The sequence below is a fragment of the Chiloscyllium plagiosum genome, chromosome 6 (genome assembly GCF_004010195.1).
Source record: "Chiloscyllium plagiosum isolate BGI_BamShark_2017 chromosome 6, ASM401019v2, whole genome shotgun sequence".
NCBI lineage: Eukaryota > Metazoa > Chordata > Chondrichthyes > Orectolobiformes > Hemiscylliidae > Chiloscyllium > Chiloscyllium plagiosum.
This window is the reverse complement of record NC_057715.1, coordinates 108861877-108881070: the sequence shown is the minus strand read 5'-3', so window position 1 is coordinate 108881070 and position 19194 is coordinate 108861877.

Below are 19194 nucleotides of genomic sequence, written 5' to 3'. Positions count from 1 at the left end.
TATTTCCCTCCCCACCCCTTTCTACCTTCCGCAAAGACCGTTCCCTCCGTGACTACCTGGTCAGGCCCACGCCCCCCTACAACCCATCCTCCCATCCTGGCACCTTCCCCTGCCACCGCATGAATCGCACAACCTGCGTCCCCACCTCCTCCCTCACCTCCGTCCAAGGCCCCAAAGGAGCCTTCAACATCCATCCCCACATCCTGATGAAGGGCTTTTGCCCGAAATGTTGATTTTCCTGCTCCTCGGATGCTGCCTGACCTGCTGTGCTTTTCCAGCACCACTCTAATCCAGAATCAGGTTTCCAGCATCTGCAGTCATTGTTTCTACCAACAAATGATGACCCAGCCAGTAATGCCCACATCTCATGAGTGAATAAAAAGAATAAATTTACATTATTATAACTCAGTAAGTTCTTGTTCTCCACAGAATTTTGAAAAGAATTGTGGACTCCCCAATAGGCTAGGTAATGGATGCTTCACATTATATAGCAACAAGCCTTACAGAGCACAAGGTACCAGGTCTAACCATTTGCCCATAATAAGTTAGAGAATCCCACTCTTGCCAGCAATATTTAGCCATGGGAAGGATAATTACTAGGTAGCCCTTTAGCCGCAATAAGGAAGCACGGTATTTTGAGATCAGTTTTCATCAACTCACTGTGTACCACAGCAATTTACAGACAACAAAATGTTCTTGAAATGTGTCCACATTCGTAATGTAGACAATAAGTGCCCAATTCGCACAAGCAGCAAAAAGAATTAAGATTTATAAATTATTGTCAGTTTTTCTAAAGTTCCATCTTCCATTTGTTGGCACATTATCTGCTTTCATGCTTGCTTTGTCTGCTGTTTTTAGTCAGGATTCACGATGGAGAAATCTAATTATTTGTTACGCCTGCAGATTGCTATGTTTAATTATTTATCAAAAGTTATTGGGCTTTTCTTTTAGATACAAGCAATAATTGAAACCATTATTTATGTATTGAAATATTGTTTTCAAAGCTGGATGAGGGATTGGCTGTGTGTAAGTGATTGATTATGGGGTGGTTGAATAGTTAGATAGTTAGGTGGTTGTTTTTCACCAGTTGTAGGCCAAAGAGCCTTTTTCTCTGCTATAGATCTCTATTGCTTTATGATGGATTCTCTTATTACTTCAACAGGTGAATGTTCACGTAGGACTTTACCATCCAGGTTGGTGTTACCTCCACTGTGATGTCAATTTAATCTCGATCTGATTGCAAACCTTACATATGAATCCCCATCAGGTTCATTAATGTGTTTTAGGAAAGGAAACTTCCGTCTGGCCTACATGTGACTCCAGACTCTAGCAATGTTCTGTCTACAGTAAGGGAGGGCAATAAATACTGGCCCAGCTAACAACACCCTCATCCCATGAATGAATAAAAAAAGAATATATCCTTTGTAATGTTGGAATCCCAGACTTTAATCATGTGACTGACCTAGCTCTCAGTACAGGTTTTGCAGCAATTTCCAGGGACATTGATTATAGGGATTTTGTCTGGTCACCTGCAAATGCTCCTTAAGCAAAGGATATGATGTCCATCTCTTCCTTATGTTTTATTGAGTTTCAAAAAAATGAGAGAAACGTATAAAACTCTTACAAGGCATGATAGGGTGGATGTGATTAAGCTAATTTGCCTAGCTGATCATTGTAGAACTACAGTATGCAATCTTTAAAAAAGCATTTAGCCATTTAGATTTGAAATTAGGAGAATTTTTTTCACACAGAGGGTGGTGCATTTTTAGAATTATCTACTCCAAAGAGCCGTGAATGCCGAGCAGAGCGTATACAAATGATATCAATCAATATGAGGATTTATTTTATTCACTCATGGGACATGAACATCGCTGGCTGGGTCAGCATTCATTGCCCATTCCCAGTTGCCCTTGAGAAGATGGTGGTGAGCTGCCTTCTTGAATCACTGCAGCCTGTGTGTTGTAGATTGACACATAATGGCCTTAGGGAGGGAGTTCCAGGATTCTGAACCAGAGACAGTGTTGGAACGTGGGTAAATATGACATAGACGTAGGTTATCAACATGATCTGCTTGAATGGGAAAGTAGAACGCATGGGCTGATTGGCCTGTTCCTCTTCTTAATTCCTATGGAATAAATTCTTCCCAGATAATCTGCATTATAGTGACATTGGTTGAGAGACAGTTTTGATCATTTAGCTGGTTAGAACTCCATACTGTGAGAGAACTGACAGTACTTCGATTCCAGAGCTTTTATTGAAAGGATAGCACTTCTGACAGTGTAGCACTTCCTCATTAATGCACTGAAATATCAACCTGAATTATGTCCCCAACTTTCAGGAGTGAAGTCTGAACCCACAACACTTTGACTCAGAGGCCACACCAACCATGTAGACAAAAGAAGTATGTTGTCAGAAAGATGGGGATGATGTCTGCTTTGATTTCTGTTTTCACTTTGTTCACTCATGAGACATGGGTATCGCTACCTGTCCAGTATTTATTCTCTGTCCCTATTTGCCCCTTGAGAAGGTAGTGCTGAGCTGCCTTCTTGACCTGCTGCAAGTTGACCCATCATGCCTGTCAGAAGGAAATTCCAGGATTGTGAAGGAATGGTGATATATTTCCAAAACAGGATGGTGACTGGCTTGGAGGGAAACTTGTGCAGGTGATAGTTGTGCTCTTGCTGTTTGCTAAAGCAATCCTATACCGTTCCATCATTTAGATCTCTCTCATAGACCACAATCTTCTAATGATGCAAATACTGAGTTAATTTTTACAGCAATGAACCCTGGCATGATTCCATGCATGAACAAACATCAATGTAAACTTTATTGTATTCATTTACTGACAACTTCATGTCTGTTTCCCACATAACCCCTGACTGGATTCCTTATGCTTTCTATCAAAGTGCATTAAATCTCCTCGCATACATCTCTACTCCATTCGAAGGATCAACTGTAACTTTATAACTTCCCCCCTGCTGTCATCCTGGATGAGGGAAGGTCTGCTGTGATGCCTCCCACCATCGTTCAACCACACTTGAAACTGAGCACTTAGTGAAAGAAAGAGGGTGAAGATGTGAAGAGTGGCTGACAGGTTCCTGATATCCTCAGGGCATCTCCCAGTGAAGCATCTGTACCTTCAAGAGGAAAAGTGAGAAAATTGAGGGGGAAACTATGTAGAAACATTTTGCGCTATTGGAATCTGAACGAACTTTATACAGCACTCTGTCGACGGAAATGGATGGAACTAGCCATGATTAGAATTAGTCCCACGATTGTAAAACATCCAACATCTTGACCTTTGAAAAGAACGTCAGTTAAAAGCAACCATCTCCAATTGCCATAGCACTTAGGACTGTAGTACCTAGAATTAGTGGAGATTGGAAAAATAATTAGATTAGATTAGATTCCCTACAGTGTGGAAATAGGCCCTTTGGCCCAAAAAGTCCACACCGACCCTCTGAAGAGGAATCCACCCCCCCCGACTAATGCACCTAACAACTATGGGCAATTTAGCATGGCCAATTCACCTAACCTGCACATCTTTGGACTGTGATAGGAAACCAGAGCACCCGGAGGAAATCCACGCAGACACGGGGAGAACGTGCAAACTTCACACAGTCGCCCAAGGCTGCTGTCAAACCTGAGACCCTGGCGCTGTGAGGCAGCAGTGCTAACCACTAAGCCACCGTGCCGCCCTAATAATAGCAGAGTACAGAAAGCTACCAAGAATTGGCATTGGTAGCAGAAAAAAAAATACAAAGAGTTCTGTGACAAATGAGTTCAGAATAAAAATCAAGCGTTTAACCTTGTTTGGCATGGACGAGTTGGATCAAAGGATCTGTTCCTGTGTTGTCCATCTTTATGGTTCTGTGACTAAATCTGGCTCATCAAATTGAAGCAGTGTATAAACGTATTCATGTGTGCTCTTCCTCACAAATATATTTAACACACAGGCACCTGAACAGTTTGATAAGATCTTCAATTTGATTTCTGGACCAGTTGACTGGTCTCAATCAGGGTAGAAAGAAAGACATAACAACTGTTAGAACATCGTGTTGAGGTTGTACAAGATGTTGGTGAGTTCTCCTCTGGAGTATTGTCCAGCTGTGGGCATCCAGTTCTAGGAAGAATATTATTAAATTGGAAGGCATTCAGAAAGGATTTACCAAGATGTTGCTGGGAATGGATGGTTTGGGATATAAGGTGAAATAATTGCACCAACTCACCCTTTATTTACATGCACACAGTACATGTGTTGTGCCCACCCAGCACAGAGCCAGTCCCGAGGCTGAGGTGACTCTCTGAATCCCTTGTTTATATCTGTCAGTCAGGGCTCTCTGATTGACCCAGGTTAACAACGCCCATCAAGGATCTCCTAATCAGTGAGATCCACCTGTATCTGGATCCAATCACTACAAAGGAGATGCTGAATGACTGGGATTTTCTTCACAGGAATGTAGGAGGTTGAGGGGTGACTTAATGTTTTTTTTTATCAAGTTTACAGCGTGGTATAGATAAGATGAATGACAAGTGTCTTTTCCCTAGGATGGGGGAATCCCAAGACTCGAGGGCATATTTTTAAAGTGAGAGGAGAAGGATTTAAAAAGGACATTAGGGGCAACTTCTTTCCACAGAGTGGTTCATGTGTGGAATGAACTTGTGGAGGAAGTGGTAGATATGTGTACTGTACAGTGTTTAAAGGTTTTGGACCAGTACATGAATAAGAGAGGTTTGGGGGTTTATGAGCAAAATGCAGGCAGGTCGGAATAGTTTAGATTTGGATTATGGTCAGCATGGACTGTTTGGATTGAAGGGTTTGTTTCCTTGTTGCATGACTCTACGACTTTATAACTGAAATCTATTTGCTTGGTTATGATGTGAAAATTTAATTAGGTATCATTTTTCATTCATTCATAGGATGTAGATTAGCTTCCCTACAGTATGGGAACAGGCCCTTCAGCCCAACAAGTCCGCACTGACCCTCTGAAGAGTACCCCACTCAGACCCATTCTCATACCCTGTATTTACCCCTGTCTAATGCGCCTAACACTGTGGGCAATTTAGCCTGGCCAATTCACCTGACCTGCACATCTTTGGACTGTTGGAAGAAACCAGAGCACCCGGAGAAAACCCATACAGACACGGGGAGAATGTGCAAACTCCACACAGACAGTCACCTAAGGCTGGAATCGAACCCAGGTTCCTGGTTCCTGGTGAGACAACAATGCTAACCACTGAGCCACCATTCCACCCTATGTAAGCTGTGAGTCCTGATGAACAGTCACTGGACTTGAAATGTTAACTCTGCTTTCTCTCCACAGATGCTGATAAACTGCTGAGTTTCACCAGCAATTTCTGTTTTTGTTTCAGATCTCCAGCATCTGCAGTTTTTTTTTTGCTTTGTTTGCTATCCATCTCTAGCTGTCCAGCTGGAAGATAAGAATCAACCATGTTGTTGTGGATCTGGAAGCTAGGTAACAACAGCAGATTTCTCTCCTCAAAGAACATGAGTGAGCCAGGTTGGTTTGGAGAAAATGGTCACCAGCCGACCAGTTTTTGTTTTATTATTCCAGATTTATGTTGATTTCAAACTTCTCCATCTGCCACAAAAAGATTCAGTCCTCAGGCCTCAGAACAATAGCCTAGGCTTTTAGACAACTAGCCTAGTGATATTGCCACTATACCACACTTGGGTTTTTACCAATACTCATAGCCATCATTCCAAATCTAGATTCCAATTGCACATTTTATAAATTGATTATAATTCCACCAGCTACCAGGGTGGGAATTGAACACATGCCCCAAGAAGCAGTCACTCAAACCTCTGGATTACTAGCCCAGTAAGATCACCACTGCACCACATCTCCCTTTGAGATGCATGATAATGTGGGAGCATCGTATTGGCCATCCATGATTTAATTGCATGGCAGATTAGGCTTGATGGGATGAATGGCCTCCTGTTCCTACGTTCCAAAGCTTTTGTTCGATCTTATTCACAAATTTATGAATTGTAGTACACTGCATACATGTGTTCAGTGTCTCTGAATAATGCACCCCTTTTATTGATTGGTTTCTAGGCTGCAGACTGTAAACTGGAATAGAATCTGTTGTACACTCTGCCAAAACCCCAAGCACCCATTACCGCTGAAGGCGTGCTGGGCTGGGAGTGTAGTAACTGTGTGGAGGCAAACAATATTACAATTAATCAGGCATTCACACATCCATCCAACCTGCTGTCCTTGCTGCCTTTGAGATTAGGAGACTTCTGACAGGCTAACCTTCTGCCAAGGAGAAGTATACATACAATTGCAAGTGACGAGAGGTTAACTTTGACGTGTTGGCATCTCTCCAATAGCTCCTCCTCTTCCTAATCTCAACCAAATGGACAGATGGCAGAATCCCATTGGAAAATTCAAAGATGACAGCCATAATACTGATGGCAAGAACGTCACTCTGCTATAGTTGCAAGGGAGATACGTTAATTCATGGAAGACAATTGATGCAACCCTTTAGTTGAGCTCCTGCATCACTGGAATTTTATTTGTATTTGTTTTCGGTATCAGATCTTTACAAAGTACTGGTTCACCCTCAACTGGAGTGTTGTATCCAATACTGAGCACCATATTTTAGGGAGATTGTGAAGGCATTTTCTCCTCCGGGCAGGCAACAGCTGCTAGTCTTGCATGTGTCCTATAAAAGAATACAGGAGGAAAGAAAGGATGAGCAATTGGATGAATAGTCAGAGGTTATAATAGCAGGCAAAGGTTTACCAATGTTACACAAATAATGCAGACCCTACGGATTCCTTCAGTCTCTGAAAGGGTTAAGGCTCTTTGAATTGTCATTGACGATTACATGACATGCCTCCTATTTCTCTAGGACTTCAGCTGGCAATTCTCTAAGCAATCTTCCACTTTCTAAATACTATAGTAATCTTTTCAGGGAACAGTGACGATAATGACCCCATCACTACAGGCAGCTTCTTTTAACGAGTTCACTTTCAATGCACTGTGCTTTTTATCATTTTGTAGATTTGAAATGAGAAGCTTGCCCTTGATATAATTTTCTCCATCTTCCCCCCTATTACTCTGATTCTCTTGCTTTAGCTCCTTATTACAAATCTAAAAATTGTTGTTGATGTGCTATTTGGGGTCAACCAGGGGTCATACTTGTTCTCAAAAGTAGCTGTCTGATAAATCCTTGTTGTTTTGGTTTTATGGGCCAGATTGTTCAAACTTCAGCCCGTGCAACAGGCTGTTTCATGGATCGCTGGGAGTATAAGGCCGACAGAGAGTGACACAAATAGATGATGGAGGCATTTAAGACTCACTACTTGTGATAGTAATTAACAATCTCCAGATTAGCATTGCATTGTGGCCTGCAAAAATGATGTCATCATAGCATTAACAAGCAGAAATTGACAGGGGAGACCCAAAGGTTTATTTCCATCACCATTCCCTCACTGGTACTCCTTTCCTCCCTGTCAGAGAACAGCTTATATTGGTGTGAGTTTAAGGCCACACCTGAGAGTTTGGGTTCAAGACCAAATGGTAGAGGAGAAGGCAAGATCAAGAGCTGTCTTTGAGCATAGACTTCTGTCAAAATCTGTTACATGTTAATATGAGATACAACTACATTTGGTAACAGGATGCTGGCTGGACTGTGGTTGAGATGAAAATGCAGCATGGATTGTTCGCTGTGTCAGTTAATTTGTTTTTGTGTACATTCAGTCACAGGATTTGGGCATCACTGGCTGAGTTGTCTGCTCCATCGCCAGCTCCATTTTGGAAAATCAGATCACAACACTGTGCTCCTCCTCCTAGATTACGAGCAGAATTTGAAACATAAGGATCCAGGACAGCAAGTAGTGCAGTGTTGGTCTGAGGCAACGGAAGGGCTTTTAAAGGACTGCTTAGAGTCGGTGGACTGGCCAATATTCAAGAACTCAGCAGCCAACTGAAATGAATATGACACTACCATTAGAGCAGTCCATGTTCAGACCTAGACAATATCCAGGCTTGGGCTGACAAGTAGCAAGTAACATTCATGCCACACAAATGACAGGCAATGACCATCTCCAATGAAAGACAATCTCTTGACATTCAATGGTGTTTCCTTCACTGAATCCCCCACTAATATATCCTGGTTGTTACCATTAACCAGAAATGTAATTGAACTCACCACGCAAATACAGTGGCCACAAGAGCAGGTGAGAGGCTAGGAATTCTGTTCCCCAAAGTCTGTCAACCCACAGGTGAGGAGTATGATGGAATATTCCCCACTTGCCTGGATGAGTGCAGCTCCAACAACATTCAAGAGGCTTGACACCATCCAGGACACCTTCCTGACACCTTCTTTTGATATTGCTGGCTATTCCCTTGGACAGTGCAGACCACATTGATCCAGGAAGCAACCTAGCTTCTTCTGCCTGTCCTCAAGAAAGAAGAAAAGAGGAGTAGTACCTTCTTTTTACAAGAATGAAGGTAGTACTCCTCCTTTGTACCACTCCCTTGACTGGGCTCTCCAAGTCCTGGTTGGAGAATTGTAATGCCTTTTCCCCTACCCAGCCATGCTCAGATCCTGTCCTTCAACAGGCGGGGCAGTTTCAGAAAGCCAAGGTTCATCTAAGCACATAGAAGCCTTTCAAAGGTGGCTCAGACACAGGGAATGCCAGGCTGAGTGGAGATTTGTTCTGGGAATGGCACACAATAAGATGAATAGGATGTGAGAGACACCATAGGGGCACAAAAAATGATTGGTGCGGCATTTTTGGTAAGATACGTTGAGAGAACTCACTAGGCCTCACTGCATCATACCCTCCAGAATAGTTGGTGCAACTAAGACTTAGCCAAAAAAAAGTAAGATTCAGACAATATCTCTGACAAAGCTTTTGGTCACCTAACCTAACAGTTCCTTGTGACTCTACACCATATCCAGCTTTCTAACATTCCTAAGAAGTAGCCTGTCATGTTTTGTTAAAGTCCCAACATAATTGTGATTCCTTGTCACTGGAGAAATCAAGGATGTGTGGAGTGAGGAAAAGAGAGTGGAATTGAGGTAGAAGATCAGCCAAGATCTTACTGAAAGTTGGAGCAGGATCTAAGGGTCATTGAGCCAATTACAGCTCTTATTTCATGCTGTCTTCTACTCTCAACATTGTCAGAGAGGAAAGGTAGTCCGAGCTTTGGAATTCTAAAGGCTCTGGGACTGTGGTAGTTGAAAGAAGTCAACAATTAATTAGAAGGTCCATTTCCTCAATGGTGAGAATGATGGGTGTAAGTTTTCTTTATTGAATGTTATCAACCGTTCCAAACATAAGCAGAAAGTGCTGACATTCAATAGGTCAGGCAGGATTCATAAAGAAAAAAGCAGCGTTATGCCTGATATATCCAATTGTTATATGCTCCTCTAAGGCACCATTCCTAGTCTAGAAACTGGAAACACGCGTGTATTAGGGTATTGGTTGTGAGCTGTTTGATTGAGCTGGTAAACAGACCAGGGAAATGAGAGGCAAAAATCAGAAGTCATTTTAGCATAGGCGTCTTCTTGAATGTTAACAAATGCGAATTCATCAGGCTGAAGGGGAAAACTCTCTACAGGATTGGAAGACTTGCATATTGCAGACTTCCATCTCTGCAGCATTACTGTTCGATTCTGGAGAGTCTCAGGTTCTGTAGGTCCCCTGACCTGAAGCCAGAAGACCACCTCCAATGAGCAGATGCCCTTTATACCCATCATGTGACAGCTCGAATGCCAATAGAATAGCAATATTCCCAGAAATGTCCCCTAACCAGGTCCTAGTTGCACAGCTTGGCATTCTGGTTCAGTGAAGAGAAAATGAGGTCTGCAGATGCTGGAGATCAGAGATGGAAATGTGTTGCTGGAGAAGCGCAGCAGGTCAGGCAGCATCTAGGGAACAGGAGAATCGATGTTTTGGGCATTAGCCCTTCTTCAGAAGAAGGGCTAATGCCCGAAACGTCGATTCTCCTGTTCCCTAGATGCTGCCTGACCTGCTGCGCTTCTCCAGCAACACATTTCCATTCTGGTTCAGTGGACTAGGACATCGAATTGCTTCTCACTCCACACTTGAGGACCGCATCTGGAGGTGAAAAGGGCTGAGGGAGCCATACTGCTAAGAATTCCTCATTTTCTCACCATCCTGTCTCCAATCCTATCTCTTTGATTCAAGAAATACCTACCACTGTTTCAGGTCAATGAATGCTCATCAGAACAGTGAAATGTTGGAAGTGTGATAGAGCTATACCAAACACAGTGGTAGGAAAAGAGGTGGGAAGTTTGTGAGGGAAGGTCTTTGATCAGATGGGGGTAGGTGAGATCAAATGACAAAGGAGAAGATTGTTCAAGGAAGTGGTAATCAGTTCGATGAAGATAGAAATGATAGGTCGACATGAAGCATAAATGGCATTCATTATTAGTGCCAGGTAAATGTAAACAACAACTATGATCTGAATTGGTTTCATTATAAGATGAATACAATAGCTTTATCAGTGCCTTTTGGGTCACATTGGTCGAGACATTAGCAAATTGAAATAAAACAAAGAACTGCAGATGCCCGAGATCTGAAACAGGAATTGCTAGAGAAACTCAGCAGGTCTGCTGGCGTCTGTGGAGACAAAACAGAGTTAATGTGTCAAGTCTTGTGACCATTCTGCTAATTCTGAAGAAAGGACTCACAGGAGCACAGTCCCCTGAAAGTGGCAATACAAGTGGATAAGGTAGGCAAAAGTGAGGACTGCAGATGCTAGAAACCAGAGTTTAGATTAGAGTAGTGCTGGAAAAGAACAGCAGGTCAGGCAGCAACTGAGGAGCAGGTAAATTGATGTTTCGGGCAAAAGCCTTTCATCAGGAATAGGGATGTGCAGGTGGATAAGGTCGTCAAGGAAGCAGATAGCATTCTTGCCTCCATTGATCGGGTCAGGGCATAGAAAAATTGGCAAGTCATATTGCAGCTGTACAGAACTTTAATTGGGCCACATTTACAATCTTGCATATGGTTCTGGTCACCACACTACCAGAAGATATGAAGGCTTTGGAAAGGCCACAGAAAAGAATTACTTAGATGTCACTTAGTTTGGAGAGTGTTGAGAGAGGCTATGAAGACAGACCGAATAAATCTGGTATGTTTGCACTTGAACATTGGAGGCTGAGGGGGTGACTTGAGGGAAGTTTACAAATTTAGGAGGCATGGATAGAATGGATAGTCAATGTTTTACCCAGGGTAGAAATATCAATTACTAGGGGGCACAGGTTTAAGGTAAAAGACAGATAGATAAAGGAGATTTGAGAGGCAAGTTTTTTTGCCCAGAGGGCAATAAGTGCTTGGAATGCCCTGCCAGAAGAGATGGTAGAAGCATATAGAATAACAGCACCAAAGAGCCATCGAGACAGAAAATAGGAGGTTATGGTCTGTGCAGAAACAGAAGGTTTTTGGTTTAGAAAGGCATCATGTGTCCTCACTGTCTTGGTGGGCGGAAGGGCCTCTTTCCTTTGTTCTTTAACCTAAAACATTAACTCTCTTCCTTTCCTCACAGATGCTGCCAGGACTGCCAAGCTTCTCTCGTGCTTCCTACTTCTATTTCTTTTCTGCAAACTGAGACCTCACTTCCATTATTTTCTTTTACATTTTTTTTATCAAATGGGGCTTGGAAAAAAGCTTCAATTTGTGATTGCCCATTTCAATGTACTTGCCAACTCCAGTCCCAATTCCACCATGCCCTCCCCGCTTGATACTTCCAATAGGCTTTATCTCACGGATAGACAATATGTGTAAACATTTCCCATTGTAGTTAAAACAAGATTGCAGAATGGAAGGCTCAACAGCAGGAGAGATTGACAACTTAAGGTGAATGCACACCACAATGATTTATTAGGCCATCACACACATGTGAAGTATCTATTTGATTATGTAGAAGAAAAGGATTATTTTAAGTGCTCTGGGATTTTATTAAGAATCAAAGTGCGTTAAAATAATAGATTGCGATGTCAAAAATGTTGGCCCCAATGGAGGGCAGTTCTATCATGGATAATCTCTGGATAACTATCCTGTACACAGGCACTTTTATAGCAAAGATTTATTATGTGCCATTGTTATGACAATTAAGTAGTAAAGTTATAACATGAGATTGAATTCACTGCCAATAATGTTACGGTATGAACACTCAAAGTATTTATACTGAATTTCTCCCTCCAGTCACTAATGGACTTTTTAACCCATTCTGCTGGTAGTGCTATTAAAACAATAGATGGAGGCATTTGATTGATGTGTGTGAATGCAACTTTAATGATATCATAGTAGGCAATAGACTGTCTCTGTGTGTGGTGGTGGGAGGGTCAGTTGAGGCATTTTAAGAGTGAATTGAATTATTATCTGAAAATGGAAAGTGAAGAGTTATGGGGAGAAGACCAGGCAGAGGCAATCAGTGAGGCAGAGAGCCAAGGAGACACAAAGGGCCAACTGGACTCCTTCAGATCTGTAACCATTCCGTCATTATGAGATAAAATCACAGGGCATGTGATGTGACATGGGGCAGCTAAATGAAAGCAAATTAGGGGGGGGGCAGTGGAGAATGCACAAAACAAAACAGACAAAGATGCAACCAGAAATATCAGCAAAGGTTAAACATTCTTATCTCCAGAAAATAAAACAAGGCTGAAGGTTTAAATGATAGAGCTTTTTACAATCATGGAGACATTTGGTTCATTAAACTTGGAGAGGAAATTTCAACTTTTGGGCCAGAACAAAAGGGGAGTGGGGGGGGGGGGGGGCAGAATCTTTCGAGTCCTTGAATGTCATGGGCCATGGTGCCAAGGTTGGGAAAATCGCATGAGCTGGCAGTGAGCAGCTTCTTGATCTTGAGAGCAATAAACTATCTTCTCCAGCCAAGGTGAAATGAGATTCTCACTTGTTAGCTGTGAGATGACTGCATATGGTAGCATCGAAGGATGACCTCATCTCACTTCTTATTGGCTCATGCATTTTCCCATCTCTCATCCAAAGGAATACATCACCCACTCCACCTATTGGCCATCAATAATTTTTTCTACCTCTGCCCCTAACTGCATCCTAATGTCCAAAGCTGGGGTGGAGGATGCCTGCTCAATGGTGGACTTTTTTTGGCCTGGAATATGTAGGTTGTTGCCCCTTGATGCCTTTTGGCCTGGAGTCCCAGACTTGATCAAAGTGTCCTGTCCAGATACAGGTTTACTCTCCAATGATGGACCTTCTGCAGGCTTTATGATCATACTGAGGATGTGGAGCGACTGGGTCCTTCTGGATTATCCTGAGAAGAAGCTTTTGAAGGCCCTGTGTGTAGATTCTTCTCCCTATCAGTTCTTGTTGGCACCGCCCTGTCTCCTGAAAGGAAGGGACACCTGCAGTAAGTTTGAAGTTCATCGTCCCTCTCTTGCTTTGCCACTGATGCTGAGCACCTATGGCTAGAGCAATGAAAACTAGTGCGATGCTCATACACAGCAAACACTAAGTCGGGTGGACCTGGAACACCATAGCAGCCATCAACCTGTCCATGGAAGCAGCCATGCCATGAGTACCATGACAAAGAAGGGACTGATGACGTTAGTGGACCCCTTCATTCATTGAGGAGGTTACTGTGTGCCAGTGACAAACCGATGAATGGCCAGCATCGTGGGGTTATCTTCTGTTTGGGGCTGAGGAAGGGACTCCGAGCAACCAGGGTTGTTTCTTGTTTGGATAGGTGTTAACAATACACCCATCTGAACATGCTCCTGAATGTAATTGAATTAGAAAACCCACCGTGCTGAAAGTTTCCGAGCCGATGGAAGGAGGCTGGAAAATGCCTTGCCAGTGTGCCCTGTGAGGGTTCACTGATTTCCTCCCCAGAAGCGGAGGTGAAGCTGACGGTCTTCAGTACATTGTGGGGGTTCACTGGGTGCACCGCTGAAGAGAAAAAGGGGGAATTAGTGAAGGTTAAGATCCAGTTAGCGCTGGAGGAGACGGGAAAGCAGAGCAGCACATGATGAAGGCTTCCCGGATTTCTTGTCCATTGAGGTCTCTGTATCCCCACATTAGTGCTCATGGTCTTCTCCAACTAATCTTCAAGGTTTCCTCACTCCAATGTCAAACCACCATTACCACCCCTACTCCCCCAAACCATCCCCAACACTCTCCACCAGTCTGCACCCTCTCAACACAGTTTGGCTAACTTTTCATGCAGGAGAAAGTGAGGACTGCAGCTGCCGGAGATCAGAGTCGAGAGTGTGGTGCTGGAAAAACACAGCAGGTCAGCCAGCATCCAAGGAGCAGGAGAATCGACGTTTTATGCATAAGCCCAGATAGATTCCTGATGATGGGCTTATGCCCCAAAACGTCAACTCTCCTGCTGATCAGATGCTTCCTGACCTGCTGTGCTTTTCCAGCACCACACTCTCAACCTAGCTTTTTATGCAGTGAGACAAACGGAAGCTTTCTGTTTGGTGAAAGTGGATGGAAGAGCAGTTGAGATGAGGGATGGCACAGTGGCTCAGCGGTTAGCACTGCTGCCTCACAGCGCCAGGGACCTGGGTTCAATTCTAGCCTCAGGCGACTGCCTGTGTGGAGTTTGTACATTCTCCCTGTGCTCCGGTTTCATCCCACAGTCCAAAGGTGTGCAGGTTAGGTGGATTAACTACAGAAAATGCAAGGTTACAGTGGGGGTGGGAGGCTGGGTGGGATGCTTTTCAGAGATTTGATGTTGGGCCGAATGGCCTGTTCCCACACTGTAGGGATTCTATGAACCACGACACAGAAGCAAACAGTGCCCTCAGTGAGAGGGCAGGCAGCGAAGAGGGTACACACGGTGAGTAGTTTGAGGTAGGTGAGAGGTGTTGAGTGGACATGATGCCTGCTACGGTGAGAGTTGTGCTTCATGAACTTTGGTGAGTGGTTTGTCATGGTAGAGTTACAATGAGTAGCAGTGGCCCTGTGAGAGTGAGGTGGCAGAGAGATGAGCACAGCGCTTTACTATTCACCTCACGGCTGAATATCCGATTTCACCCAGGACACAGTACTCCCTCAGGCTGCAGTTTATGTCCGATCTGGTCACACGGCATTCTGTGACAATCCACAGGAGAAAGGAGGGTCCTTCCCTCCATCTCACTGTCTACCTGCAGCTCTGGATCCTTGCCCATGAAGCAGGAAGGGTGAGAATGTTATTCCCGGAGCAGCTTCTAACTTACAGCATTTGAAGTGAGATGCTGCTGGTGTCAGTGACATTAATAATGGACAGTCATAGAGTCCTCCAGCACAGAGTTAGGCCCTTTGGCTCATGCTGACCAAAATGTCCATCCACACTAACCCCATTTCCTTGCACTTGGCATAGAGCTCCTGCAGTGGAAAGTACATCCACCTCTCCCATCGTGCAATTCAACAAGAATAGTGCCAAACAGCCCAATGGTACAATTCATGAATGAAGATTGGAGAAAGGTTGCTCCATGTCTTTATGGGCTGATCATTGTCAATTGCACTAGACAGATGGGAAAGTGGGAAAAATCACACACCCCCACCAAAATCTTCGTTTGAACAATTGGTTAGTTTCTGTGCTGTGCAACTCAATGTATCTTCAAGGTGTGAATCCTACTGCCACCTGGTGACCATAGCCTGTTACTACAATGTGACAGTTGACATAACAAAATAGATTGAGAAATGCTAATTTAACAATTCACCATGCTGAATGAAACCAGGAAATAAGGTCAAGGTTGCTCCTCCAAGGGGGTAAGAGTTATGGGCAGGGTCAGCATTTTTTAAAAAGTAATTCTCCCAAATACTTATTTCAGAAGGATAATGTAGGGTGACACGATGGTTCACAGACACCAGCTTTGGGCAACAGTCTACCTGGAGTTTGCACGTTCTCCCCGTGTCTGCGTGGGTTTCCTCCGGGTGCTTTGGTTTCCTCCCACAGTCCAAAGATGTGCAGGTTCAGTAGATTGGCCATGCTGAATTGCCCACAGTGTCCAGGGATACACAGGCTTGGTGGGTTACCCATGAGAAATGCATGATTACAGGAATGGGTGTGTTTGGGTTGGATGCTCTTCACAAAGTCTGTGTGGACTCAATGAGTTAAATGGCCTGCTTCCTGCACTGAAGGGATTCTATGGTTCTCATTTACAACACCTGAAATAAGAGATGAAAGGGACAGTGAAATAAACAACTGAATGAGATCTTTATCGGTCCAAAGATGTGCAGGCTAGACCCTCTTCAGAGGGTTTGTGTGGACTTGATGGGCCGAATAGCCTGCTTCCCCTATTTTAGGGATTGTATGAAGTGAAGAAGCTATCACCTGTGCAACTATGAACATACTCTTTATACAACAAAATGTTTCACGCTATATAAACAGGTCACTATCCCCAGAATAAGATATATGAAGAAAAATGTACACTTACATTTCACGATCAAGGATGTCCATCTTAACGGCTAATGAAGTGCTTTCTGAAATGCAGACCCTGTTGTAACGTATGAAATACTGAGGCAATATTGCACATAGTTAACAATCACACAACACCAGGTTATAGTCCAACAGGTTTATGTGGAAGCGCTAGCTTTCGGAGCGCTGCTCCTTCGGGTGGTTGTGGGGTATAAGATCGTAAGATACAGAATTTACAGCAAATGTTTACAGTGTGATGTAAGAGAAATTATACATTGAAAAATACCTTGATTGTTTGTTAAGTCGCTCATCTGTTAGAATGACCATGGTAGTTTCACTTCTTTCGTATGTAAATCACAAAACTTTTTTTCAAAGTTACATTCTCAGGTTAACTGTAACAATTGTGTGCATGTGTGTGTATAGTAGTGTCTGTGTGTGTGTATAGTGCCATGGTGGTCACCCTTAGTGTGACATGAACCCAAGGTCCTGGTTGAGGCCCTCCCTAGGGGTACCGAACTTAGCTTTCAGCCTCTGCTCGGCTACTTTTCGCTGCTGCTTGTCCCGAAGTCTGCCTTGGAGGTTGGTCACCCGAAAGTCAGAGGTCGAATGTCCTGGACCGCTGAAGTGTTCCCCAGCTGGGAGGGAACACTCCTGTCTGTTGGTTCTTGCAGCAGACATGGAGGAGTTCATCAGACGAATGAGACTCCGGGAATTCTTTCAAGGTGCCAGCAGTGATCCCAATGAGCCCACTGACGAACTGGAACAATCATCACAGGGATCTGTAGAGGAGTGACCAAAGAAGGTGTCAACTTGGATCCCTCTGGAGGGCTGCTGCCCTGGGCTTGACATGTATGCTCAAACCATCAGGAAATATATAAATGCCAGATTCATCAGCCATACCCACAAGGTAGAGCAAAACATCACCCATTCACAACTCAACGCCACCCAGGCTCTCAAAACCAATCACAACATTGTCATCAAACCAGCAGATAAAGGAGGAGCCATTGTCATTCAGAATAGAACAGATTACTGCAAGGAAGTGTACCGACAACTGAACAACCAGGAACACTACAGGCAACTACCAGCTGATCTGACCAAAGAACACACCCATGAATTAAATACATTGATCAGGACTTTTGATCCAATCCTTCAGAGTTCCCTACATGCCCTCATCCCACGTACTTCTCATGTAGGCAACTTCTACTGCATAAAGCCAATACACCAGGACATCCCATTGTATCAGGCAATGGGACCCTGTGTGAAAACCTTTCTGGCTATGTTGAAGGCATCTTGAAACCTATTGTACAGGGGAACCCCATCTTCCGTTGCGACACTACGGATTTCTTACAGATGGACCAGTCGAACTGGGAACATTCCTCGTCACAATGGATGTTTCAAAACTCTACACCAGCATACCCTACAATGACGGCATCGTGGCAACAGCCTCAGTACTCAACACCAACAACTGCCAATCTCAAAACACCGTCCTACAACTCATCTGCTTTATCCTCGATCACAACGCCTTCACCTTTGACAACCAGTTCTTCATCCAGACACAAGGAACAGTCATGGGGACCAAATTTGCACCCCAACATGCCAACATTTTCATGCACAAGTTTGAACAAGACTTCTTCTCTACGCAGGACCTCCAACCAGGTACATTTATGACATTTTCTTCCTCTGAACCCATGGCAAGGAGTCACTGATAAAACTACACAGTGATATCAACAAGTTTTATCTCACCATCAAACTCTGTCTGTCTCATTCTTGGACACATGCATCTCCATCAAGGATGGACACCTCAGCACCACACTCTACTGCAAACCCACAGACAACCTCACAATGCTACACTTCTCCAGCTTCCACCCAAAACGTATTAAAACAGCCATCCCCTATGGACAAGCCCTACATGTACACCGGATCTGCTCAGATGAGGAGGAATGTGACGGGCACCTGGAAGTACTCAGGGATGCCCGCATAAGAACAGGGTACAACACTCAACTCATCGACCACCAGTTCCAACGTGCCACAGCAAGGAACCGTAATGACCTCCTCAGGACACAGACACATGCTGCAACCGACAGGGTACCCTTCGTTGTTCAGTACCTCCCAGGAGCCGATAAACTACGCCATGGTCTTCACAGCCTGCAACACATTATCAATGAGGGTGAGCACCTCACCAAAACTTTCCCCACACCTCCACTGCCTACCTTTAAACAACCGGCAAACCTCAAACAAATCAATGTTCGTAGCAAGCTGTCCGGATTTCAGGACAACACCATACAACCCTGTTAGGCTCTGCAAGACGTGTCAGAATGTGGACATGGAGACCACCATTACATGTGGGGACACCTTCAACCATGTACGTGGCAGGTACTCATGTGACTCAGCGAACGTTGTCTATCTTATACGTTGCAGGCAAGGATGCCCTGAGGCATGGTACATTGGGGAAACCGAGCAATGGCTATGACAACGGATGAATGGGCACCACACAACAATCAACAGACAGGAGGGTTCCCTCCCAGTTGGGGAACACTTCAGCGGTCCAGGACATTTGACCTCGGACCTTCAGGTGACCATCCTCCAAGGTGGACTTCGGGACAGGCAGCAGAGGAAAGTGGCCGAGCAGAGGCTGATAGCTAAGTTCGGTACCCATAGGGAGGGCCTCAACCGGGACCTTGGGTTCATGTCACACTACAGCTGATCACCATTGCACTATACACACACACACACACACAGACACTCCTACACACACACACACAGGCACTCCTATACACACACATGGACACACATA